Source organism: Lissotriton helveticus, chromosome 1_1 (genome assembly GCF_964261635.1).
Source record: "Lissotriton helveticus chromosome 1_1, aLisHel1.1, whole genome shotgun sequence".
NCBI classification, from domain to species: domain Eukaryota; kingdom Metazoa; phylum Chordata; class Amphibia; order Caudata; family Salamandridae; genus Lissotriton; species Lissotriton helveticus.
The window spans coordinates 1,483,665,389-1,483,691,206 of NC_136057.1; the positions used below are offsets into that span (position 1 = coordinate 1,483,665,389).

The 25,818-nt window shown below is 48.4% G+C and overlaps 1 long non-coding RNA gene across 1 annotated transcript in view; it reads left to right on the forward strand.

Moving 5' to 3' along the window:
- The first annotated feature begins 3,409 nt into the window (after positions 1-3,409).
- The window catches only part of LOC144773415 (uncharacterized), an 82,290-nt gene continuing 59,881 nt past the window's right edge, over positions 3,410-25,818 (forward strand). The window contains exon 1 of the long non-coding RNA XR_013599974.1: positions 3,410-3,465. This is a non-coding gene — a long non-coding RNA (uncharacterized LOC144773415). The remainder of the gene's footprint in view (positions 3,466-25,818) is intronic.

Consider the following 25,818-nt stretch of genomic DNA (forward strand, 5'->3'; position numbering starts at 1 on the left):
TAAGGAGTTTCATAAGAATGAAGATATTGGGCAATGGTTCAAGGCCTATGAAGTAGCTATGTCCTCCCACTGAGTCCCTGAGAAGGATTGGGGAGCAGGGTTGTGGGGGCGGTTCCTTAGTGATGGGCGGGATCCCTTATTGGATTTGCTTTCTGAAGATCACAATTCTTATGTACACATGAAAGAGGCCTTAACGTCCAGGTATGAGTTGACCCCTGAGCTTTATAGACAAAGGTTTAGGAATTGTAAAAAACTGGAGTCTAGCACTTGGGTAGAAAATGGTTCTTTCTTTGGCAGAGCATTGGATGGTTGGGTGATGGGTAGCAAGGTGAATGATTTTGAAGCACTCTATAATTTGATTGCATGGGAGCACTTGTCAAATAATTGTTTTCCAGAGCTACACCAGCACCTTATTGATAGCAAGCTGACTAACCCTAGGAAGCTTGCTGAGGAGGCGAACCACTGGGTGAGCACCCGGGTCCACAAGGGTCATGTGGGTGACTACGCCAAAGGTGGACAGGGTCCCCAGCAGAAGAGTGGGGGGGACAAGGGTCCCAAAGTAATCCCCAAGGGAACCAAGTGAAGGGTTCCCAGCCTCCCCCTGAGAAGAAGCCTGGGGCCCCGACAGGTAAACCTGTTCATAGGGGACCCCTGAAATGTTTTAAGTGTGGTGAAGTGGGCCATCGTTTTTATGATCCCCAGTGCCCACAGAGGGATAAGACAGCACCCACTGGTGCACCACCCCGGCAGATGGCGAGTGTAGCCCTGGGGGAGGAGATGGGTGCCCACGGTGGGTGTGGTCCCGCAGAGATGTCCCTTATCTCTTTAGGAGGCTGTGAGGTGGTCCCCAGGACCCAGCTGCCTGATAACACTAAAATGTAAAGACAGTGAGTGACCATCAATTGCCATAGAGTGGAGGCTCTTAAAAACACCAGAGCCAGTGTAACAGCTGTCAGTTGTAGGCTGGTGTCTGAAGAGCAGGTTGTCCCCAATACATTTTACCCAGTTGTTGCCGCTGACAACACAGAGAGCCACTGCAAGGTGGCTCAGGTTCCATTTGAGTGGGGAGGGGGGGTCTGTGGTAGTCTTCACGTAGCTGTGAGGCCAGCCATGCCTGTTGACTGTCTGTTTGGTAACAATATGGAGAGCTCCCTGTAGGAGAATAGGATCTGCTTCTTATGTTTCCCCCCACTTTTGCTGATGTCTCACTGTTTTTGACTTAGATTGACTGGGATCCTGCTATCCAGGACCCCAGTCTAGTGGATTTCTCCTTTAAATTGAGTGCATGTACTCTAGGTACACTTCCGATTGGATACTGGGGTACCCTTATCAGTCCCTAGTATATTTGTACCCCATCTGGCACATGCATCAACAATGCCATTTGCGATTCCTTATTAGCGAAAAATAAGGATTCGCTAATAAGGAATAGCAAAAGGCTATGCATGTAGAAATCGCTTAAAAAATAGCGATTTCTAAACATTCCTGAATTGCGAATCGCAATTAAGGAATACCTCCCCATTTATTCCTATGGGCCTAGAGGCCCATAGGATTGAATAGGAAGACATTCTCAATTTGCGATTCTCAATTAGAAAATCGCAAATTGAGAATGCAATTTCAAGGGTGCCAGGGTGTCAAAGGAAACCCTGTTGCACCCCTGAAATCTGCATATGAGTACATCTTGCACACACACATGCCCCAAGGGCATGTGTGTGTGCAAAATGGAACTTTGAAAAATACACTTTAGTGAATTTTTCAAAGCTTTTGCAAATTACCATGAAGTTCAACTTCATGGTAATTTATGCCCCCTATTAGGGAAATCGCTATTTTTTTTACTTTAATGCATTGCATTTAAGGAATCTCAATTTGCGAATCCTTAAATGTAATGGCAATTTAAGTAATCGCAATTTAGAGATTACTTAAATTGCGATTTTTGCATTTGGGACCGGTTTTTGCTTTGATGCATGTGAAACCATGTACCCGGTGCATAGGTACCCCAGAGGCCTCTCAGGGGCTGCAGCATGTATTATGCAACCCCTGAGAGACCATTCAAACTGACACCATAGGTCTGCTACTGCAGCCTGTGTAAGGTGGTGCATGCACCCCTTATTTAGATATAGGTCACCTATATCTATTCTAAATCACTACACGTACAAACCTATCAGTCACCCCTAAGGCAGTCCTAATCAATCCTGAAGGCAGGGTGCTGAGTTTTGTGTGAGAGGGTGCCCATGCATGAGCAGAGCCCCTCTTTAGCCTTTGGAATCTATTGTCCGGGGTTGTCTGTGATGCAGCCAAACCATAAATACTTAAGTGCTTTATAACCTCGCTGTAAATGCTAACTTTAAAACGCCTGCTTTGAAACATGTTGTGTTTGGTGTCAAACACGTTGGAATCATAGCCCCACACCAGTAACTGGTGTGGGAGGTATGATTCCTCTCTTGTAGAACCACTAATGTGGGGCACCGGTCTACCCGGTACCAGCTTTCTCAACCTGGGCAGCACAAAATGGATGCTGCCAGCCACAGACACAAGTCTGCCCTCCTGCTGCTGAGCTGAGCTCAAGCAGGGGAAGGCTTGACAATAGGTGGACCATTGCTGCCTGCTAATCTGTCCGCTGCACCCCCTCTTGTTTTGCGAGAAGGGGAGAGGTCTCGTGATTATAGGTCTGCATGTTTACTGTAGGACATAATAGTCTTTGTAAGGATATATCCTGGCCGAGTGTTTAAAGGAAGTCGCTTTCGGCGGTGAAAGGATATCTAACATCGTTTTGATAGCATGCTCAGAGGGTTCTGTAGTGTTGATAAACACGCAATTTTTCACTTTAAGTGTAAGTGAACCGCTGATCATGTAGCAAGCTGATAAAATGTAGGAGTTTTTAACAATTGCTCCCGGTCCGTGATCCTGTTCAGACACCCTTTCCTATTCATATAACAATGCTGGGGTTTACCATGAAGACTACTCCTTCTTCCCTGCCTTTCCCACTTAAGGTGTTGATAGAGGAGGTTTACACTCGATGCTCATGTAAACATTCTGAGCACAAGACTTACCACTTTAGTTAGCAACTTGTAGTTATAGTTACTTACCGTCTGTCGTGTGTGTGCAATGTGCGTCTTTTAAATAGCAGAGAAGAATGAGGGCAATAGAAAGAATCAGGTGACCACGAGCATTTCTTGCTCTTTCCCATGTTCTTTTACAGAGCGGTGCCTCCGTTCCGGAGCCGTTGCCATGTGAGGCGAGGTCCCTTCCTCGTGCAATACGGGTAAGCACACATTCTATAAAAGTGATTGTGAAGCACTAGAGATAATAGATGACAGTAAGCATGTCATTATGAATTTATTATACTAGGAGCTCACTGAGCCTTTTTGAAGTTGTTGCACCTCTTACAAATAGACCGTCATCTTATTTTCTAACAGATGCCATCAAGATTCTGTAATCTGCTGAGGATTTGTACATCCCTGAATACAGGTGACTAGGTTGCATTTGTTCTAACCTTTCTTCTTTTTATATATCTTTTTATATCACTTGTTTCATTAACGCAGTAGCAATAGCTTATTGTGGTCTTGTAGAAGACCTAGGATTACTAGAATCCACTTGTCTGAAACATGGAGACCCCCTCTTCTCCACTCACGGACAGTTATTTGGTTAAAACTGTAATTGCACTGTTTTTAACTTGAGCTGTGAGAGATACCAATTAAAATATTTGTTCTCTCACTGTTCAATTTTAATTCACTAGCTGTCATCTATATACACTGCACCCATCACTCCTACATAAACCATTTCCTCACATTTGCAGGATCGGACATAGCGTGTTATGGCGCTCTAATTAAACAGCAAAAACATCCGTGAGGTCCCCTTTGCTCTGAAAGGGTTGCAGCCCTTAGTGACACTAGTGTGTTACTAGGGGGAGACCCAGATGATGAAGTGTGTCACCTTGGTGAGTGATGGGAATCCGTCCTTTTTAAAGGATATTTTATTTTTGTAAAGAGGTTTAGTGTAGCAGTTTCTGTAGGCTCAGTGTTCCTTAAAAGCACATTTTTTGTGACTGAGTAGACCCGCGGATAACTTGTTTTGGATGTGGTTCCTTGGGGTCCCAGCGATTCTATCTGCTCTAGGCACTGTGTCTAGTGAAGTCGTTGTTGTTATACCATTTTTTTTGTATATGCTTCGGTCTCCCCCAGGAGCCCGCTGTGTATTGTGCTATTTACTGTGGTTCTATTGATTAAGTATTATGTGCCTTGTGCTCTAATCTCGCATAGAGGTTAGTAGAGAGTGTTTAGTGATAAATACATATATTTTATATATCTCTTGTGTGGTTCTCCTTTCATTTGGTTATTCAGGTGGTTCTGATCTGGTAAAAGAAGCTGCTTTACATTCCTTCAAGACTTAGCCTGAAGGCTGCTCTCCATAGCTATCACTAGGATAGCTTTCGTAAAGGTTATCTTTGACCTAATCATCAATATGGGTTGTTTGGACTGGTACAGGGTGCCCACTTTAATTAGTGGACCGCATATACCAGGCCAACTTCTCACACTACCCTTGGGCTAAGGTGGAGCAAAGTGCTCATTCGGAGATGTTGGGTCTGCCTGAGTGGGCGTGTGTGACCACACGGTCCATGGCAGCCAGTAAGGGTGTTCAAGAGGACCTAGAGCCTGAAAGAGTGGTCCAGGTGCCTGCCTTAAAGAGAAGAGGCCGGGTGCGGGAAACCCGCCTCCACAGTTCCCATGGTCCAGGAGGAGGCATACCTTGAGGGGGATGCCCTGGAACCTAGAGGGGAACGGGTAGCTGAACTGGGGGACCTGCCTGAGCTGACCCATTGGCAGCAGGAAGGAGGGCCCTCCCGAAAAGAGATCTGCGAAGAGCAGAAAAAGTGCCCTTCTCTTGTGGGTAGCAGGTGATCAGTCTGGATCACATTCGATCTACTGGGAGAATGGTCTCCTGTATAGTGAGCCTAAGGTTGCTGAGCCTGGAGCAGCCCGTGTGCTGGTGGTACACCAGCGCTTCAGAGCCTTTCTACTGGGGCTGGCTCATGATGTGCCTTTAGCAGGACATTTGGGGCAGGACAAGACATTTGAAAGGCTTGTCACCCACTTTTATTGGCCCCAAATGCGCTAGAGTTCAGATACTCATTGCAGGACCTGTAAGACTTGCCAGACAAGTGGTAAGAGTAGGAGGAAGCACAAGGCTCCTCTCCAACTATTCCCTGTGGTCAGCACCCCCTTTGAAAGGATGGGCATTGACATTGTGGGGCCTCTGGATCCCAAGACAGCCATGGGCAACAGGTTTATCCTGGTCTTGGTGGACCATGCCACCCGGTACCCATCCCTCTCGGGACAGTGACGGTCCCTGTGGTGGGACGTGCACTGAAGGGGATTTTCTCCTGTGTGGGGTTCCCCAGAGAGGTGGCGTCAGACTGTGGTACAAACTTCATTTCTAAGTATATGAAGTCCCTGTGGCAGGAGAGTGGGGTAACTTATAAGTTCACCACTCCTTACCACCCCAAGGTAATGGGCAGGTTGAGAGATTCAACTGGACCCTCAAAGGGAGGATTATGGGTCTTGAGGAACCCATGACATGTAAGTGGGATGTCCTCTTGCCACTCCTTCTCTTTGCTTACAGAGAGGTGTCACAGAAGTTCTTAGGGTTCAGCCCCTTTGAAATGCTCTATGGTCACCCCGTAGGAGGACCTCTGAGTTTGGTAAAGGAAGGCTGGGAGAAAGCTCTCAGTAAACCTCCCCAGGATGTATATAGTTACATGCTGGCCTTCAGGAACCAAACTCAGTATTTCAGGCAACTCGCCCAGGCAAATTTGGAAGCCAGCCAGGAAGAGATGAAGGGGTGGTATGATCAGAATGCCACTCTGATTGAGCTTCAGCCTGGTAAGAAAGTTTGGGTCATGGCCCCCGTGGAGCCCTATACACTCCAGGATAAGTGGACCACACCATTTGAGGTGGTGGAGCGCAAGAGTGATGTCACCTACTTGGTGGACTTGCGGTCTCCAAGGAACTCCTTGTGGGACCTTCATGTCAACCGCCAAAAGCCCCACTTAGAAAGGTCCGAAGTGGCCATGCTCCTAGCGACAGATGATCGAATGGAAGAGGAGGCTGAGCCTCTTCCTGATCTACTGTCTGCAACAGAGCAAGATGGGTCAGTGGATGGTGTTAACCTCTCTTCCACTCTGACCCCTGAGCAGCAGAATGACTGTCGCAAGTTGTTGGGAGAGTTACTGATCTGTTTTCCCTGATTCCAAGTGTCACTGATTGGTGTGTCCATGATGTAGACACTGGGGACAGTCCTCCTGTTAAGCACAAAACTTACAGAGTGACTGACAGGGTGCAAGCTTGCATCAAGCAGGAGGTCTGCAAGATGCTTGCATCCGGGGTGATTGAGTCCTCTAACAGTCCTTGGGCCAGCCCAGTGGTCTTGGTCCCAAAGGCTGCCGCACCAGATGCCACTCTAGAACTCCGGTTCTGTGTGGACTACCGAAGGCTCAATTCAGTCACCAGTACTGACCCGCACCGCATCCCCCGAGCTGATAAGCTCATTGTCAGTCAGTCATAAGCTTTTATTCGATATGCAAGATATCTTGTAAGCACATTTGAATACAAACATTACAGTATCAAAAATAGAAAAACATGCCGTACAAGAAGCCAGTATAAAACACATTATAAGAGGGATAAAAGGGCGTGAAATGCCCGTTAATAAATTAGCTAAAAAATGAATTAAACAGCTACTGACAATCTCTTACAACGAATAAGCCAAAACTGCTTTAAAAATTTTGCTATTCCACACACTAAAGGGGGAGAAGTGTCTGTGGTTAGGATACGCAAGGCTACTTGGTGGTTACGTGTGCCCATATTACGACATAGAGGTTTCAGCCAAGAGCTCCTAGGCCTTGCATAATCCGGGCATTCGAATAGAACGTGGGCAATGGACTCAACCCTGCTCGGGCAGCATGCACAATTAGGGGAAGTGCGGCCCGCTGATGTCCATTTCGATACCACAGCACCTACTGGAAGGGATCCAACTCTGAATTTAAAATAAAGTGATCGATCAAAGGGGATGGTGATCATGTCCAAGTAGGGTTCAAAGGCAACAATGTCTTTAATTTGTAAAAAGGCAACCGTGGATTTGCAATGGTTGGAGTTTGTACTTAAGCGCTCCGAAATCCATTTCCAGTAATGTTTCTTAACCACTTCTTTTGGAGGGGCTGAACGTGATGGCCAGCAATCTCCTAGGCCGATCTTCTCCAGGAGGTTTTTAGTTTCACTTAACCATCTTATCTTTGCCCAACCCCCCAGGCTCATTATATCCCCCAGGGCATCAGCGTAGGACTTTAGTTCTTCGGCCCTCCATATTCGTGTCCATAGTAGGAGCGGCCGGAGCTGGGCCTGGTCTTTGATATTTTTACAGCCCGTGTCCAACCACACTGGTACAGAGGGAGTGCTCAGAGGAACGGAGATAATGGATTTCAGTAACTTACTCTCCGCTGTCACTAGGGTGTCCATTCGACAGTGGCCCCACAGTTCAGCCCCATACAAGGCTGATGACACAACTTTAGCCTTGTAGATGTCAATTACTGGGCTGAGAGATCTCCTAGGTGAGGCCCTGAACTCCCTCATGAGGGCTCCTCCAACTCTCCTATGGTTGAGTACCATTTTTTCAATGTGGTTTGCCCAGGACAGCCTATCCGTAATTCGAATGCCCAGGTAGTCGAATTCCGCTACTTTTTCTAAAGGGATCGAGTTAAGTGACGGTGGGCGGCCCAGTTTCTTAGGAGGGTTTAGGACTAAGTATTTTGTTTTATCCACATTTATTGTTAGCCCTTTTGCTGTACAAAACTCCTGAAATCGTGTTAGCAATTTCTGTAGGCCTTGTGGGGTCTTTGAAATTAGGAGCGTGTCGTCCGCGAAGAGTAGGGTGGGGATGCGGACTCCTCCGAGGCAGGGGGCGTCGGCGGGTTCTTGCTGGAGATATTTGACCACCCCGTTCACATATAGCGAGAAGAGGGTGGGAGCCAAGACACAGCCCTGTCTTACACCCCTAGACACTGGTATCTTCTCGGTGAGCTCTCCGTTCTTACCCCAGCGGACTTGTGCATAGGTATGGGTATGAAGGCTAATGAGAAGGGACAAGATGTAAGGAGGTAGTCCCATCTCATAGAGTACCCTCCAAAGCTCTTCCCGGGGAACCAGGTCAAAGGCAGTCTTCAGGTCTATAAAGGCCAAATAAAGACTACCCTTGCCTAGCTCCACCACCTTCCACCCCAATAGTGCCAGCCTAAACACCTGCTCTATTGTCCCCATACCTGCCCGAAAACCTGCCTGAAAGTCTGATAGGATTTTATTTTCCTCCACCCAATAAAGAATCCTACCAAGGATAGCTTTCCCGGCTATCTTTTGGGTGGAGTCTATCAGACTTATAGGGCGGTAATTCCCCGGTGTTTCCCTACACCCTTTTTTGTAAATCGGGACCACCACTGCCCCTTTCCAGGATTCTGGCACTGCCCCTCCCGCCATGATATCGTTCAGGAGAGCTGCTATAACCCTAGCCCACTCCGTTGGGAATGCCCTCATAAGGTCCCCTGGTAAGCCATCAGGGCCCGCTGCCTTACGCGGTGCTACCCAACCTATAACCCCCTCAATCTCTAGGGGAGTGAAGAGATCATAGGCAAGGGGTTCAATTTCACGTATAAGGTCCACCCCCAAGATCAGTTCCCCAATTGGCGGGAGATATAGATTCCCAAAGTGTTTTACCCAGTTTTGGGGCGGGATGTTACAGGGTCTCATCGATGCATCGGGTTGATTCCGTGTGCTAATGAGATTCCAAAAGGCCCTTGAGTCCCTGATCTTACTAGCCTGGAGGAGGTCATCCCAAAAATTTTCTTCCCATTCCATCCTGGCAAGTTTGAGGGATTTGTTATAGGCCTTCCTAGCTTCCTGAATCACGCCACGAGATTTAAGTTTTACCGCCTCTACTAGCCTTGCCTTGTGGACCCTACAGGTTTGAGTATACCAACCATCGACTGTTTTTTTTGATTTTTTATTGCCCGACTGGTTTGGATACATGGTAAACACATTGGTTAGGGCTACTACCAGGGAGACAAAAAGCCCGCTAGGTCCACCCACCCCTTCTAGGGAGGTTCCAAGGGTTGTTACTGCCTGGGTTAGAAGGGATTGAATTTCCCCTACCTTTGCCTCGGATAAGACCAGTTTCGCCCATTTTATTCGTCTACCACAAGGGGAAACTTCGGACTCATCCGGGGATGGGGCTAACAGGTTAGTATCAACCCTATTTGAAGTGCGCCACCACTGAATCATACTTAAAGAGAGTGAATTGTGGTCACTTTCAGTCGAGGGGACCACCTGCATGTCCCTTACATAAGGCCATAAACATACGTCTATTAGGAAGTAATCCAACCTCGAGGAGTGTCCTGGCCTATTGTAGGTGTGGGCCCCCCCCTATCCGAGGGCGTCCTCCCATTTGCTGCCCTCAAGTTAAATTCGAGACACAGTGAGTATAACTGGAGCGCGACTGCTGTCCACCTTCTAATCGGTGGGATTTCTAGTGCCGGGATCCCCTTCCTGGAATCCTCCTCATCTTGGTCGAGGGAGACATCCGAGCCCAAGGGCTCGAACGTACAGTTCATGTCACCTGCGACCAGTGTGCATGTTTTATGAGGGGTGTTGTTTAACAAAGTCTCGAGGAGTGATATTACAGGAGACTTCCTCCCGCCCTTTGTTCCCCGGGCATAAACATTATAAACATTTAAGACAATTCTTCCCCTTTGATCTAATAGGGTGATGTTTTGTATGTCCGGGGAGCCTGTGGGGGACTCCACTACTCTACAGTCTAAGGATGCAGCGACCCAGATGAGAAGGCCGCCCGATGGTCGCCCTCTCCCTGTTGGCGAGACTTGTGCTGAGGTAAAATAGGAAGAGAATCCCACCCTGTGAGCCGGGACCGAGCTCCATGTCTCTTAGAAGAGGCACAAGGAATACTCATCAACCCAAGCATTAAAATCTGGTAGAGCCAGTTTTCTTGCAATCCCAGCCACATTCCAGCTGAAAACCTTTAGGACTAGGTCCGTCACAGTTGGAGTGCAGTTGGGCACAACAAAGCCCCTATCTGAGGGCCTCCTCTCAAGCATCTGGGGGGAAGAAGAACCCTGTGGGGGAGCTACAGAGGTTCCTATTTCGTTTGTGAGGTTTACTTGAGTATGTGGTACTCCTGCGGGCTCTACTCTGCTCCCAGTTTCCAGTCAGTGAGGGCCTGGTGCCCACAGTTGGTTCTCCCTAATACCCCCCGAGACCCCCACCCAGTTTTGGCCAGTCAACGAGGAACCGAGACTTCCTTCAATTAGGCTAGCATTTTGCCTGGGGTAAAAATAAGAAAGGTCTACCACCTTTACCCCCGGAGTCCCCATACTTTTAATCGGAGTGCAGATCGATGGGACTACTCTTGAGTCTTGGAAGTTTATGATAATACAATCCCCGTCCTGTGTTTTTCTCCCCTGCCCTACCCAGCCCACTCTGCGGACACTTAAAATAATACCGTCCACACCCGGCGGAATTGGCTTATTCGCCTTCAGCCAGTGGATACACTTATTTTTAAGTGATTGGTGATTTTCCACCTGGCCATCCTTTAAAGCGGGCACGTCAACCATGACAGCAACGAAAGGTTGACAGTCTGGTGGGAGATTAACAGGGGGGATCCGTCGCACTGGTTTGCTGGGGACCATCGAGGAGGTGGGGGGGGCTGTAGAATGGGATACAGACTTAGGGGCTTTCCCTGTTGCTAGCCTTTGTGTTGTGGAGCGTGCCCCTGGTTTTTGGGAAACTTCCGTTTTACCACTAACTAGCTGTGGCTGTTTTTGTACGGGGGGTTAGATTTATTTGTGGCAGGTGCTAAGTGTAGTGAAGGTCCCTTGAGTTTTGGCCCGGAGTTGGGACGGGGAGGAGATTTAAGAGCTAAAATTGCAGGGTTTTTATCGACAGCTTTTTTTGGGCCAGAAAGTGGTTTAGGGTCTTTCTGAGGTGATGGTTCGTTCCCCTTTGCGCCCAATTCCCTGTTGTCGGTCACTCTGGTTATTTGTTTAAAAGTTGTTTTAAGTGAGTGCAACCCATCAAGGGTTGATTGCTCTAATTTGTCTACCCTCTCTCATAAACCCTTGACTTGCGATAGTAATGGTTTCAAGAGGCTGTATACCTTCTCAAGGATATTTTCCAATGATGCTAAGTCAGAGAGCTTAGGGGCCTTCGCAGTGATAACGTCTGGGTGTAGCCCTGTAGAAGAGATCTGTGCATCCCTGTCTGTATCCATTACGTTCACTATAGGCGTGTCCCTTTTGGTTGTCATACTCATTCCTACATGGCTTCTTGCTCTTTGGAAAAGAGCGGCCTGACTCACTAGCCTACCCTTTCTGCGTTTTCTTGGCTTTTTGCTGAAAGGTCTAGTCTCCTGCCTGGTCTTGGGGATTTGAGAGTTGGGGGATGCCCTAACTGACCCCCCTTCTAATATAGTTATGGTGGGTGCGAGAGGATTTGAGGACTCGGGGTCGCTAATTGCCTCGCTTTGAACATTTGAGGCTAATGATATGGACAGCTTGCTTGGGCCATCATCTACCATTGTAACTATAGGGAGGAGCGTGGCCAGATTTTCTAGCCTATCAAAGTTTTGCTCTACCCCGGGCAGCTGAATGGGATCTGCAAGAACACCTGGGACACTGGGTGGGGAAACAGATTGGGGCCGAGTACAGGCTGGTGTAAGTGACTGAGCAGCAACCCCTAGAGATGAACGTCTTGAGGGGAGGTATACCTCAGATAAACGTCGCTCCGAAATGGCAATTTCCTTTTCAATCACCGCCGCCACCCTGGTGATAAACCGGTCCATAGTTCCTATTACTGGGCTAGCAGCAATTGACCCCTTGTCAGCTTCGCTCCTAAGAGGCTTTCCAGAGCGAGTAGGCATGGGTACTGGAAACACAACGCACGAGACACCTGGTAAAAGTACTCACTGTTGGCAGTTGGAAAGGGACGTGGCCCTGCCCGGCCTCTTCTGGCCCCTGACGGCCACAGACGGCCCCGCCCTTGTCCCGGGCTTCTCCCGCGCGCGCGACTCGCGGAGCGAGAGGGGGTGTCAGCCTTTTACTGGCGCCTCCGGGCGCTCTGTCCGCGTCACCGGAGCGCCGCCGGCCAAAGGGTTGCTGGGGAGTGTGGTCCGATAGCTTCGACCGCCGGGGAGTGTGGTCCGATAGCTTCGACCGCCTCCTGCTGCCTCCCCGACGTGTTGTGCCTCGCCGTTGCCCTCACGGCACTGCCCGATGGCAGAAATACAGGTTTGGTTTTCCTGGTGTTCCCCCACTGGGCTCCCGGGGGGTCAGCCTTTTACTGGCGCCTCCGGGCGCTCTGTCCGCGTCACCGGAGCGCCGCCGGCCAAAGGGTTGCTGGGGAGTGTGGTCCGATAGCTTCGACCGCCTCCTGCTGCCTCCCCGACGTGTTGTGCCTCGCCGTTGCCCTCACGGCACTGCCCGATGGCAGAAATACAGGTTTGGTTTTCCTGGTGTTCCCCCACTGGGCTCCCGGGGGGGTCAGCCTTTTACTGGCGCCTCCGGGCGCTCTGTCCGCGTCACCGGAGCGCCGCCGGCCAAAGGGTTGCTGGGGAGTGTGGTCCGATAGCTTCGACCGCCTCCTGCTGCCTCCCCGACGTGTTGTGCCTCGCCGTTGCCCTCACGGCACTGCCCGATGGCAGAAATACAGGTTTGGTTTTCCTGGTGTTCCCCAAGCTCATTGATCTTTTAGGGGCTGCCCGGTACCTCAGCATGTTTGATCTAACATCTGGGTACTGGCACATCGCCATAACTGATGGGGCAAGAGAGAGGTCATTATTCTCCACATCAGATGGGCACTACCAATTCTGGGTTATGCCCTTTGGGATGAAGAATGCCCATGCCACCTTTCAGAGGTTGGTCAACCAGGTGTTGGCTGGACGGGACAATTTCAGTGCCGCCTATCTGGATGACATTGCAGTGTTCAGAGCCAGTTGGGAAGAACATCTGCGTCGCCTCTTGGAAGTGTTGATGGCGCTGCGAAGAGCAGGCCTCAGGATCAAGGCAAGTAAGTGCCAGATCGGGCAGGGTTCTGTGGTGTACTTGGGACACCAGGTTGGGAGCGGCCAGTTGGCGCCCCTATAGCCCAAGATTGAGACCATCCTGTCTTGGGAACCCCGAAGACCCAGATAGAGGTGAGAGCCTTTTTAGGACTCACTGGGAACTACAGGAGGTTTGTCAAGGGGTATGGCAGCATTGTCGCACCATTGACAGAGCTGACTTCCGGGAAGCAGCCCAAGTAAGTGAACTGGACTGACACCTGTCAGAAAGCATTTGATGCCCTGAAGACTGCCATATGCACGGCGCCCGTGCTCCTGGCACCCAACTTCTCAAAAGAGTTTATTGTCCAAACAGACGCTTCAGAGCATGGTGTGGGGGCTGTTCTTTCACAGATAAATGAAGAGGGCCTAGACCAACCTGTAGCTTTCATCAGTAGGAGGTTACCTCCACGGGAACAGAGGTAGAGTGAAATTGAGTGTGAGGCATTTGCTGTGGTTTGGGCACTGAAGAAGTTTAGACCATACTTGTTAGGGACTCACTTCCGGGTTCAGACAGACCAAAGGCCCCTCAGATGGTTGATGCAGATAAAGGGTGAGAATCCAAAGCTGTTGAGGTGGTCCATTTCCCTACAGGTGATGACTTCACAGTGGAACACCGCCCTGGTACAGAACACGCCAATGCTGATGGTCTGTCCAGATTTTTCCACCTTAGTGAAGAGAACTCCCAAGGGGTGGGTAGTTCTCCCCACATTTCAGCTGGAGGGGACACATGTTAGACCTGGCACCATTGGCATCGGTCTCCCTTCCATTGTTTTTGCTGTTGCCTCCTGTGTTTTTGCTATGTGTTTTGCTGGTCTAGATGCTTTGGCCACTTTGCCACTGCTATTCTGTGCCAAAGTGCAAGTGCTTCCTATTATAAAGTATTGTATTGGATTAGTGACTCCATGATTGGCTTATTTGATTTACTTGTCAGACCCTAGTACAGTGCGCCATGTGTGCCCAGGGCCTGTAAATCAAATGCTGCTAGTGAGCTTGCTGCACTGGTTGTGCCACCCACAGAAGCAGCTTGATAAAATGTGACTCAGGCCTGCCATTGCAGAGCCTGTGTGCAGCCTGGGGTTGCCATGTCGACTTGGCAAGTGCACACACTGGCCAGTCCCTAAAACTTCCCTTTTCTACATTTTAGTCACCCTTAAAGTAGGCCCAAGGGCAGGGTGCATTGTATCTAAAACGTAGGACACGCCCTGATGAGTGTGGCATGTCCTGATAGTGAAATACAGCCAATTTAGTTTTTCACTATTGCAAGGTTACCTGTTCCCATAGGCCAGAATGAGCAGTTTGATTATAACATCTTATAATCCTAACTGACTCAGGGAACTAGGTAGAAATTCGAGTTTAGTATGCCTGAACCCAGAATGATAAAATACATCTTTTAGTGAAGTTGGTTTTAACATTCTGTGTTTGTAAATACCACTTTTAGAAAATATGTATCTTTTTTGCCTAACCACCCAAGCCTGCCTCTGCTAGTTTGTGTATCAAAAGGCATGGGTGGCTGCTTAGGGACGCCCATGTACCACCTGTGTAACATCCCCCTGGTGGTAAGTAACGCATAGCAATGCTTTACGTTGCTTTGTATTACTTGTAGGGGACTTTCCAATGCAAAATAAGTTTTGCACTGGAAAGTAAATTGGTAAAAAAACATTTTATGCTGTGAGCATCACTTTTGTGACGCCATCCCAGCCCAAAATGTTTGAAAATCTACTCCAAGTGTCGTACATTTGGTTGTTGAATGTCACTCATAAGTACACGATGTATGAAAATGTCACACATATGCAATCTGAAACCATGGCAGCTATGCAGTAGTCCTTTCTGAGGCTGGCCTACATCCCAGATTTGACTCCACAATAACTATAGGATGGGAATACCTCTATTCCAGCACTGAGGCTGAATCAGTCCCACCATAATCCGAATTTGATTTGCAGGTACCTCACTGGTTTCTGCTGCAGGCACACTAACACTTATACTAAGCTAACTTCTTAGGCAGTCAGATAGCTCATTTTATGTAGTTTGTCAAAGAGTGTGGCAAACAGTTAATTCTGCTTTTGCTCTTGACAGAATAAATCTGAGTTTGGTTTAGCACTTTGTGGGATTAGCTAGATGTGAGCTGATGAGGAAAAGTACTTGCTGTGGCTGTTATTTCTTTACCAGATTTGAAGATTAGGGTTTAGGTAAATTAGTGGGTCTGATTTCAATGTTTTATCTTTTAAAAGGACTACGCGGAAGGCCCTGTGGCTGATTCTTTGTTTGTGTGGCTCACATCTACACTTTCTTCAACGACTTCTGGTCAGGACTCCTGCCTCCCATCTTCCCGCTAGAGTGTTGGGTTCTAACCGTACTATTTTGTTTCAACTCATCTACACTTTTACTCTTCCCTCTTCTATTCCTCCATTATCCTTTTCAACCCAACTAACAGACTTGCACGTGCACCGCTCAAATTAACTCACACTTCCTTGTACTAATCCACCACTAATCCTTTTCGGGTTCGGAGTAGTGTGCTACACACTGAAAAGCGCTTTGACGCCTCGTCATGGGTAGTATGTGCTATATAAATGCAATTACAGTAAAGCTCTTGTTTTTTATTAATGAGGGATGCCTAGCAACATCTACCCGAGGCTGTGGTGATCCTAAGGGATGGTCCAGGTATATGATGTTGTTCTTTTTTATTTAAACAAGACATTTATATTAATGGAAACTTGTTTGTAGAGAGTCCTTGCCCTGCCCAGGACAACTCCTCTTGCATCATCATCATCTCCCCGCGAATGCTCTCGTAATACACTGAGTATCAGTCACTCTCTTGGCGCCTTTTCTTCCCAATTCTACATTCCTCAGTGTTGGCCTACGAAAGTGTGTGTCACTCTGTAATTGGCGATGCCATGTATGCATGTGCTGCATGGCTAAACTGTACAAGGTCACAAAAGCGAGACCTAGTGGCGATGCCAATGCATGTTAGTAATTTTTTACCGGTTTGAGCTAGACACATTTTTTGTTAAGATCTGTAGATTATGCAGCAGTTGATAATTATGAGGGAACAGCAACAAACGCATAATTTGGCGGAAAACGCCATTGCTGCAAAATCGCATAAATCCAGTTGCCCACTTATCACCAATCTCATCAAAATCCCAGGTAAGTTGTCTCCCCCCTCTCCTCCAGCAAACTGGTGGGCTATCCTTTCCTTCCCCGAGAGCTCATACAGTCTGTCGCTTCCCTACCAAGCGTAGTGGTCACAGGCGCGGTGCGTCCATTGGGGCGTAGGGGCAAAGCCCCACTAAGCCCCATGGACCCACCACGTCGTCACTAGAAGCCAAACACAATTATTTTAAAAAATCGCGCTATCTGCCGGCCGGGAAACCGGGAGACACCCGACCTTCCCGGAGTGCGAAAGGGGGGGTGGGGAGTATCGGGCTGCTGCAGCTGCGCAAGTGTATTTTTGGGCACAAACATGCCCGCGCATGCGCAGTTCGTTTTCTTGTTAATTCCCCCTTAGAGAGAGGACCAGGGGGCGGGCCGCAGCCCCTGGGGTTACACAGGGCGACTGGGCGAGGAGTCATGGTGCCCCCCCAGCCAATCCTGGCGCAGGATTGGCTGGTCACTACATAGCCCGGTTACATAACCCCTGACGGATAGCACGGCCGACTTGGGTGCTGGGAAACCAGGTTCGAGCCTCTTATCGAACCATAAAAATGTATACATGACTTACTTTGGTGTTACATAAATAGATATTTTAAAAAACAAATAAAAATGATGTTCCGACTAAGGTGTGAAATTGGTGTCGAATAAATACATGTTTTTAAAAACAATTAATATTAATCATGTATCATTGGTGCTGGAGTACAAGGTTCGAGACTGGTATTAAACACTGACAAGCTGTGTGCAAGTTATATGGTCATAAAAATACATGAATGATGGATGCAGGATGGGTGGATGCATGAATGGATGCAGGATGAATGATGGGTGGATGAATGGATGGGTGGATGCATGAATGAATGATGGATGCAGGATGGATGCAGGATGGGTGGATGGGTAGATGAATGAATGATGGATGCAGGGTGGATGGATGGGTGCATGAATGAATGATGGATGCAGGATGGGTGGATGGATGGATGATGGATGAATGATGGGTGGATGAATGGATGGGTGGATGCATGAATGAATGATGGATGCAGGATGGGTGGATGAATGAATGATGGATGGAGGATGGATGGGTGGATGGATGGATGGGTGCATGAATGAATGATGGATGCAGGATGGATGGGTGGATGGATGGATGGATGGACACATGAATGGATGCAGGATGAATGATGGGTGGATGAATGGATGGGTGGATGCATGAATGAATGATGGATGCAGGATGGGTGGATGAATGAATGATGGATGCAGGATGGGTGGATGGATGGGTGGATGGATGGGTGGATGGGTGGACACATGAATGGAAGCAGGATGAATGATGGGTGGATGAATGGATGGGTGGATGCATGAATGAATGATGGATGCAGGATGGGTGCAGGGTGGATGGATGGGTGCATGAATGAATGATGGATGCAGGATGGATGGATGGATGGATGGGTGGATGCATGAATGGATGCAGGAATGGATGCAGGAATGGATGATGGATGGGTGGATGGATGGGTGGGTGGGTGGATGGATGGATGCATGAATGATGGATGGATGCTGCATGGGTGGATGGGTGGATGGGTGGATGAATGAATGATGGATGCAGGATGGATGGGTGGATGGATGGATGGATGGGTGCATGAATGAATGATGGATGCAGGATGGGTGGATGGATGGGTGGACACATGAATGGACGCAGGAATGGATGCAGGATGGATGATGGATGGGTGGATGGATGGGTGGATGGATGGATGCATGAATGAATGATGGATGGATGGATGCAGGATGGATGGGTGGATGGATGGGTGGATGCATGAATGAATGATGGATGCAGGATGGATGGGTGGATGGATGGATGGATGGGTGGATGCATGAATGAATGATGGATGCAGGATGGATGGATGGGTGAATGCATGAATGAATGATGGATGCTGGATGGATGGGTGGATGCATGAATGATGTATGGATGGATGCAAGGTGGTTCGGGCTCGCTCGCTGCGGTGCAATATGCAAATTAGTTTACGCCTCACCACTTTCAAATGTCACCAGCCGCCCCTGAGTGGTCAGCCTGGCCCTTCGCCAAACCCCCTAGCATCCTGACTCCTCTTCCGCCGACCTATCACTTTCACCTGTACCTCACCACCCCGCCTGCAGAGACTCCCACACTTCCTGCACATCAGTTCGGTCTCTCCCCCAGAGCCGAGGCCCTCAACCATTTGCGCGAGCTGGCTTCCCGCCCCTTCACTAAGTAACCCGAGCACGGAGGACGACGCAATCATGGCGCCCGTCCTCCCGGTCCCCGGAGACTCTTTAATAGGGAAGGTCCAGGAAGGAGGCCTTCCTGGGGGAGGGTAGAGAGTGGTTGGTATGGATGGCAGTGCTGTTTGTTTGCTGAGGGGACACGGTGTCTGACAGGTCCCGATGCAATTCATCAGCAGCAGTTGACACAAGGAGACAATTAACATCGGATGGGCAAGGCATATTAATGAGCGTGCCGCAGGAGAAAAGCAAACAAGGTGCCCCAGGGAGGGGGGCTGGGCAGTCCAGGCTGGTCGAGCCCTTCTCTGGCTCTGACCGGAAGGACTACAGGGTCACACCGCCTAATCGAAGAGTGCCAAGGTCACACGGTGCGTAGTTGTACCCTGGACAGCAACACGCCCCAGCATCACATTGTGAGCAACTGTACGGGGCGTAACACAGGCCCCTGAACTCCCTGCCGTGCAGGGGACATCCCATTTAGCCTAAAGCTTGTGAAAATCAGTTTGATATTGTAGTATGGGAACCCTCGCGACATAATGCAGCAGGGTGCCATCTTTTTGGCATTACGCCACTGCAACTGTACCCTGGGCAACCAAGAGCACAGGACCACGTTGAGCTCTATCTTTGACAAGTGTCGTAGTCACACTGCACACATCTCTCCCTGGACAGCCAAGAGTATAGGGTACTGTAGGGCATAGCTGTACGCCAGGTAGCAAACTGTCTCGCAATTGCATTGTTCTTAGTTCTACCTTGGCAGCAGTCAGTGCACGGGTTCACACTTTGCACAGTCCTATCCTGGATAGCAACAAGCGAGGACCAGGATCACAATGCGCTTCCTTCCCTGTCATCTGTGAGGGAACCGGGAGTTATGCATCCAAAGAGATTAGTACATCCACTTATCGTTGATACAGATCAAAGAGGCCAGGGTCACTCCTTGCATAGACCTTAACCAGCGCAGCAAATCGTAACAAGGCCCCACTGTGCACAAATGTGACAAAGAGCTGGTTGCCCGAATGAATGAATTTACATAAAGCGCAAAACAACTACTCCAAAAAGGAGCGTCGCAGTGCTAGGCAATGGTAAATAGATCAATACAACAGGGGCCCCCCTGAACAGAATGTAGGGCAGACTACAGGGGAATATAACACAACTGCACTAGAGAAAGTCAACCCTATCAATATAATTAGATGGCCCACATAGGGTCCGTACTTTTTAAACAAGCAACATTAAGCTCACCAACATCCGACGAGTAGGCCACAGGGTAGAAGCAACTACAGATAGAAAGTGTACAAAATCTTTATTTTCTTTTTTCAATTTTAGAAGTATACATTAAGTCCACATATTTGATACTGAGATTCCTAGATTCATTAGTTTATTTAAACAGTACATAAATCAATAAATACATTTCATATAAAAACCCCACATCAACCTCTCATCATGCACATTCATCTTCTCATCCACACACTCACAAGCAAACACTTCAACATAGAACACTATATACACAATCCTCAGCGTAATCCCCAGAGTGACACATGAATAGGATCCTGCGGAGTCTTCTCAGCGAGTTGCCAGAGAGTCCAGATCGATGTGGCAGGACCCCAGAACGTAACAGCAACACGCGTTTCGGTGCTAGGCCAAGTTCTATGGCCACACCTTCATCAGGGCTCTCACGCAGAGGGAGTGGGGAAAGCACAGCACATAAGAACCACACCCGTGACCAATCTGTAGTAAAGAAAATTCAATTTTAGGATCTGAGGCTTCATAAGCTATTAAGTGACTCACTCACTTCAATTGATGCAAAGGAGGTAGATATTCATAAAGTTAAAAGTTCAGATCACATTCTATACAGACGTCATTAAATTAGATAAACAATTACATTTCACTATCCAATTCTTCATCAATGACATCTTGTCTTCAAACGTCGCCTTATTGGTAGTGAGCTCAACTGTTGCTAACCAAAGAATTTTTAATAATAAACTAAGATTTAAAGCATAAACAGAAAGCATACTGGAAACCCTGGAGGAGACAGCAACATCATATTTCATTCACAAACATCCATTCAGACACTATTCTCTCACTGCATGTTCCGAAGGTCATCCGAACATGGCAAATCTCTTGGAAATTTGCCTCTAGATTTGCCATGTTCGGATGACCTTCGGAACATGCAGTGAGAGAATAGTGTCTGAATGGATGTTTGTGAATGAAATATGATGTTGCTGTCTCCTCCAGGGTTTCCAGTATGCTTTCTGTTTATGCTTTAAATCTTAGTTTATTATTAAAAATTCTTTGGTTAGCAACAGTTGAGCTCACTACCAATAAGGCGACTTTTGAAGACAAGATGTCATTGATGAAGAATTGGATAGTGAAATGTAATTGTTTATCTAATTTAATGACGTCTGTATAGAATGTGATCTGAACTTTTAACTTTATGAATATCTACCTCCTTTGCATCAATTGAAGTGAGTGAGTCACTTAATAGCTTATGAAGCCTCAGATCCTAAAATTGAATTTTCTTTACTACAGATTGGTCACGGGTGTGGTTCTTATGTGCTGTGCTTTTCCCACTCCCTCTGCGTGAAAGCCCTGATGAAGGTGTGGCCATAGAACTTGGCCTAGCACCGAACCGCCGTTGGCGTTACGTTCTGGGGTCCTGCCACATCGATCTGGACTCTCTGGCAACTCGCTGAGAAGACTCCGCAGGATCCTATTCATGTGTCACTCTGGGGATTACGCTGAGGATTGTGTATATAGTGTTCTATGTTGAAGTGGTTGATTGTGAGTGTGTGGACGAGAAGATGAATGTGTATGATGAGAGGTTGATGTGGGGTTTTTTATGAAATGTATTTATTGATTTATGTACTGTTTAAATGAACTAATGAATCTAGGAATCTCAGTATCAAATATGTGGACTTAATGCATACTTCTAAAATTGAAAAAAGAAAATAAAGATTTTGTACACTTTCTATCTGTAGTTGCTTCTACCCTGTAGCCTACTCGTCGCATGTTGGTGAGCTTAATGTTGCTTGTTTAAAAAGTACGGACCCTATGTGGGCCATCTAATTATATTGATAGGGTTGACTTTCTCTAGTGCAGTAGTGCTAGGCAATGGTAAGACTTGGATAGGAAAATCACACAGAGGAGGGACCAACCAAATTTAAATATCCCTAAAAAGATGGGTCAAAAGGCTCTTGAACAAATTCTCTGATGTGGCGTGTCTAATATGATCAGGTAAAAGATTCTGGAGCTTCGGGGTCAGAAAAAGAAGAAGCACCCACCTGCTCTCAATCAATCAGCATTTGTATAGCGCAGCATTGTCACCCCTAGGGGTATCTGGGTGCTGTGGGTGCAACGTCTCTGTGGAAGAGCCAGGTGTTAGACCAGGCACCATTGGTGCGGGTCTCCCTTTCATTTTCTCGGTGTTACCTCTTATGTTTTTGCTGTTTTGCTGGTCTAGATACTTTGGGCACTGTGCCACTGCTGTTCAGTGCCAAAGTGCAAGTGCTCCCTGTTGTAAAAATTGCTTTGATGGATTAGTATCTCCATGATTGGCTTATTTGATTTACTTGTCAGACCCTAGTAAAATTTCATTTTTTTGAATTTCAAAGTACTTTATTCGGTTAAAATTAATAACCATAAAAGCATACAGCATAACATTTCATATACAACATAGTTTTACACATAATTCCCAATCCGAATCAGGTTTCCTTGTGAGCAAGCAATAAGAAGTCGATCCAACAAAAGAGGTTTAACAATTTAAGAACAATAAAAAGTATGAAAGGCATGTAAAGCTATGTTTGATCTATAAAGAAAAGAACACTTGACAACATCAGTTAGAATTCAAATTCATTTGATTTGGCATCGCAATAAAGTACTTCATACGGGAAAAAGTGACTGTGCTTTATGAACAGTAATTGGGACGATATCCTTATCCTATCAGTTCAGCATATGTAAGCCATAGAGTAAATCATAATGGTTGAAGGTAGGTATCCTTTAACTTCTCGATACGGGACCTCTCCTACCCTTCAAGTAGTTTTCCTCTACACTCCATCTTGAGGGTGGCGGATAGGCGATTCTGGGGTAAAAATCGCACAATTCCCTTGTTGCTACTGGCCCGTCTCCTGTTTGTGGCTGCCACCTACGAAGAAATGGGACGACCTGGTTATCCCTAAAATTTACAATTACCAGGTCTCCAGCTAAGTCCTTGGGACGGGATCCTACCCACCCCACCCTTCTAACATTTAGGATACTACCATCAATATTAGGTGGAAGGGGTTTATTTTTGGTTAACCAAAATGATACCTTGTTTTTAAGGTCCTGGTAGCCTTCAACTTTGCCAATTGTAAGCTCCGGCACTCCCGAAAGGACACACACAAAGGGTGCTGCCTCTGGAGGTAAGTTTATGCAATTAATTTTTCTTTGCATGTTACCCTGATTAGCAAAAGACCCCTCAGAAAACGTGGGTACGTTAATCAGCCCTGCTCTAGTTGCAGAACTCAATACGTTTGGTGATTCTTTGGGTACTTCCTTGGCTTTTGAAGCTAGTAATCTAGTAGCGACTGGTCGGTATTGGGCCATTTTGCTAGGCGCAGTGGTTTCCGGCATATTGGAGGCAGCTAAGTTCTGAGTTTGCTTGTGCCCTGACATTCTATTTGTAAGCGTGTTTGCCTTGATGGATTCTTCTATCATCGTGACCTTTTCCCCTATTCTATCCATCCTTACTATCAGCGGGGATATTAAGGTTTTAACCAGTTCTTCAAGCTGGGCCAATAGTTTGGATGGTAAAATAGATACAGGAGTCTCCAATGTTGGACATGCCTTGGATAGTTCTGGGGTGGTGGCAATTACCAGTGAGGGACTTGAGTTTATTTTCTGTTGTTTCGCTAGCCTCCCTATGTCTTCCGCACCTTTACGCTTTCTGTTGGCAAGAGGGACCTGAGGGAGTACTATCGGTTGATTATTAACCTTGTCTATTATTGGGAGGTGGGTTTCCAGAGGACTTTTATTTAATTGAGGTGATGCACTAAACTGGGGCTTCTATTATCCATGGGGCTAGCTGGAGCACCGGATTGCTCCTTTTCCTGTTCTATTGAGGTGTACCTGCTGTTACAGATTTCATTTAGTTCCCTCAATAAGGAGGAGTTAGCTAAGTCTGTTGGCATCGTGGGGGATAGTTTACTGGGTGAAATTTCTGTGGCAAGACTATATTCTACTCTCTCTATTGCGGATGATACCCTGGTTAGATAGTGGGCCAAAGTCCCCTTGATTGAACCGTTCTGAGACAAAATTTGTTTGACGACCCCTTTAGAAGACATGGTGCAACTAACTATTGTGCAATACACCTGAAATAGTCAGTAGGGTATCTTAATTACCAGTATTTAGTCCCTTTAAGGAAACCAAAAGAGTTTGTAGATAGTCTCTAGGTGCATATACCTTGGGTCGTATCCTTTGTACCGCAACACCAAGAGAGGTTGCCCGACCCGACCTCTGATGGCCGCAGATGGCCCGCCCTTTGCCCGGCGCCGTCCACGCGCGCGTCCCGCGATGCGGGAGGAAGTACTGACTGATATACTTCCGGTTTCAGTTGTGAGGGGCGGGTGGTATGCGCGTCACACCAGCAGTCTCCTGGGGATTCTAGTGCTCCCTGTTACCCCCGAGCTCCACGGCTCCAGCAACAACAACACAGCGTCTCCCGCAAAGCGGGAGGCGCAAGAGGTATTTCACAGTCCCGGTGTCAGGTGTGAGGGGCGGGTGGTATGCGCGTCACACCAGCAGTCTCCTGGGGTTTGTAGTGCTCCCTGTTACCCCCGAGCTCCACGGCTCCAGCAACAACAACGCAGCGTCTCCCGCGAAGCGGGAGGCGCAAGAGGTATTTCACAGTCCGGGTGTCAGGTGTGAGGGGCGGGTGGTATGCGGGTCACACCAGCAGTCTCCTGGGGTTTGTAGCGTGCCCTGTTACCCCCGAGCTCCACGGCTCCTGCAACAACAACGCAGCGTCTCCCGCGAAGCGGGAGGCGCAAGAGGTATTTCACAGTCCCGGTGTCAGGTGTGAGGGGCGGGTGGTATGCGCGTCACACCAGCAGTCTCCTGGGGTTTGTAGTGCTCCCTGTTACCCCCGAGCTCCACGGCTCCAGCAACAACAACGCAGCGTCTCCCGCGAAGCGGGAGGCGCAAGAGGTATTTCACAGTCCGGGTGTCAGGTGTGAGGGGCGGGTGGTATGCGCGTCACACCAGCAGTCTCCTGGGGTTTGTAGCGTGCCCTGTTACCCCCGAGCTCCACGGCTCCTGCAACAACAACGCAGCGTCTCCCGCGAAGCGGGAGGCGCAAGAGGTATTTCACAGTCCCGGTGTCAGGTGTGAGGGGCGGGTGGTATGCGCGTCACACCAGCAGTCTCCTGGGGTTTTTAGTGCTCCCTGTTACCCCCGAGCTCCAGCAACAACAACGCAGCGTCTCCCGCGAAGCGGGAGGCGCAAGAGGTATTTCACTGTCCCGGTGTCAGGTGTGAGGGGCGGGTGGTATGCGCGTCACACCAGCAGTCTCCTGGGGTTTGTAGTGCTCCCTGTTACCCCCGAGCTCCACGGCTCCAGCAACAACAACGCAGCGTCTCTCCTAGAGACCCTAGTACAATGCACCGTGTTCACAGGTAGCCTTGCAATAGTGAAAAACGAAATTGGCAGTAATTCACTATCAGGACATGTCACACACACCAGGGCATGTCCTACCTTTCACATACAATGCACCCTGCCCATAGGCGTACCTTGGGCCTACCTTAGGGGTTACTAACATGTAGAAAAGGGAAGGTTTAGGGACTCGCAAGGGGGTGCACTGGCCAAGTCGACATGGTAGTCCCAGACTGCACACAGGCACTGCAATTGCAGGCCTGAGCCATATTTTACAAGCTGCAAGAGGTATTTCACAGTCCCGGTGTCAGGTGTGAGGGGCGGGTGGTATGGGCATCACACCAGCAGTCTCCTGGGGTTTGTAGTGCTCCCTGTTACCCCCGAGCTCCACGGCTCCAGCAACAACAACGCAGCGTCTCCCGCGAAGCGGGAGGTGCAAGAGGTATTTCACAGTCCCGGTGTCAGGTGTGAGGGGCGGGTGGTATGCGCGTCACACCAGCAGTCTCCTGGGGTTTGTAGTGCGCCCTGTTACCCCCGAGCTCCACGACTCCAGCCACAACAACGCAGCGTCTCCCACGAAGCGGGAGGCGCAAGAGGTATTTCACAGTCCCGGTGTCAGGTGTGAGGGGCGGGTGGTATGCGCGTCACACCAGCAGTCTCCTGGGG